Raw genomic sequence first — 2,247 nt, 5'->3', positions numbered from 1 at the left:
AGCCTATCAAGAATCTCGATGCTTGCACTGCTATCAGTTTCGTCAGAGGGCTAACGTTCAGATATGGGGTCCCGCATAGCATCATCACCGACAATGGGTCAAACTTCGATTCAGACAAGTTCAGAGCTTTTTGCGCCTCTCAAGGCACACGAGTCGACTACGCGTCGGTCGCGCATCCTCAGTCGAATGGACAAGCTGAAAGAGCAAATGGTCTGATTCTCAAAGGATTGAAGCCTCGATTGATGCTCGAAGCACGCAGCAGGCGCTTGGGTCGACGAACTTCCATCGGTTTTGTGGGGGCTGAGGACCACCCCGAACCGGTCGACCGGAAGAACGCCATTTTTTCTGGTTTACGGAGCCGAAGCCGTCCTGCCGAGTGATCTACTTCACAACGCCCCCAGAGTCGAGCTTTATAACGAAGACGAAGCAGAGCAAGCCCGGCAAGACGCAGTCGACCTCCTAGAGGAGGAGAGGGAAATGGCTATGATCAGATCGACCATCTATCAGCAAGACTTGCGTCGATTCCATGCCAGAAATGTGAAGAGCCGAGCCTTCCAGGAAGGAGATTTGGTCCTCCGAGTGGATCAACAGAAACCACACAAACTTGCTCCTACTTGGGAAGGCCCCTTCATCGTCACCAGAGTCCTCCACAATGGAGCATATCACCTCTACAATGTTGATCACCAGATCGACGAGCCACGAGCTTGGAATGCGGAACTACTCCGCCCCTTTTACACTTGAGTTCTCCCTTGGACGAGATGTAATAAGAAAAAATTTCTGCAGTTCATTTTTACCAAAGACAAGAGTGTCCCAATAATTGCTGTCACTCTTGTTTGCATACGAAATCCCCCAGTGGGTGACTTAGCTGCGAATCCGTTTCGCCTAAGTTTGAAAAATCCTACCGAGTGGAGAGCAAGCCTCCCACTCGGGGGCTTAGCTGCAGTCCGTACTCGCCTAAGTTCTCCCACTTAGAGACTTAGCTGCAGTCAGGCACTCGCCTAAGTTTGAAAAAATCCTACCGAGTGGAGAGCAATCCTCCCACTCGGGGGCTTAGCTGCAGTCCAGTACTCGCCTAAGTTCTCCCACTTAGAGACTTAGCTGCAGTCAGGCACTCGCCTAAGTTTGAAAAAATCCTACCGAGTGGAGAGCAATCCTCCCACTCGGGGGCTTAGCTGCAGTCCAGTACTCGCCTAAGTTCTCTCACTTAGAGACTTAGCTGCAGTCAGGCACTCGCCTAAGTTTGAAAAAATCCTACCGAGTGGAGAGCAATCCTCCCACTCGGGGGCTTAGCTGCAGTCCAGTACTCGCCTAAGTTCTCTCACTTAGAGACTTAGCTGCAGTCAGGCACTCGCCTAAGTTTGAAAAAATCCTACCGAGTGGAGAGCAATCCTCCCACTCGGGGGCTTAGCTGCAGTCCAGTACTCGCCTAAGTTCTCTCACTCGTGAGACTTAGCTGCAGTCCAGGCACTCGCCTAAGTTTGAAAAAATCCTACCGAGTGGAGAGCAATCCTCCCACTCGGGGGCTTAGCTGCAGCCTCGCCTAAGTTTGATAAAAATCCTACCGAGTGGAGAGCAAACCTCCCACTCAGAGGCTTAGCTGCAGCCCAGTGCTCGCCTAAGTGTTTAAAAATCCTACCGAGTGGAGAGCAAACCTCCCACTCGGGGGCTTAGCTGCAGCCCAGCGCTCGCCTAAGTGTTTAAAAATCCTACCGAGTGGAGAGCAAACCTCCCACTCGGGGGCTTAGCTGCAGCCCAACGCTCGCCTAAGTGTTTAAAAATCCTACCGAGTGGAGAGCAAACCTCTCACTCGGAGGCTTAGCTGCAGCCCAGTGCTCGCCTAAGTGTTTAAAAATCCTACCGAGTGGAGAGCAAACCTCTCACTCGGAGGCTTAGCTGCAGCCCAGTGCTCGCCTAAGTACAAGACATAACCCAATCCGCGAGTCGACTGCTACCTTCCCCTTCGGAGCTGCGCCGCAAATACAAGGTTATTCCGAGTGAAGATCAAGATCCACTCGACGAATCAAACCATGAAGATATTCAACGAGAAATCAAGATCAGATAAAGCCTAAAAGGTCCCAGACCTCATATCAAAGTACTCAAGCCCTCGGCTCGGCGGAGTTTAACGGTTACAAATCCACTCGGCATTCCGAGGCAAATTTAAAGTGAAGCATAGAAGTTTTTTCATTCCTCAGGAGGAGGACTGGAAGGGGCGACGAACTCGTCCAAGTCGATCCCGTCTGCAATATG

This window comes from Triticum urartu, chromosome 2, assembly GCF_003073215.2.
Source record: "Triticum urartu cultivar G1812 chromosome 2, Tu2.1, whole genome shotgun sequence".
NCBI classification, from domain to species: Eukaryota; Viridiplantae; Streptophyta; class Magnoliopsida; order Poales; family Poaceae; genus Triticum; species Triticum urartu.
Note: the sequence above shows the minus strand (reverse complement) of the source record.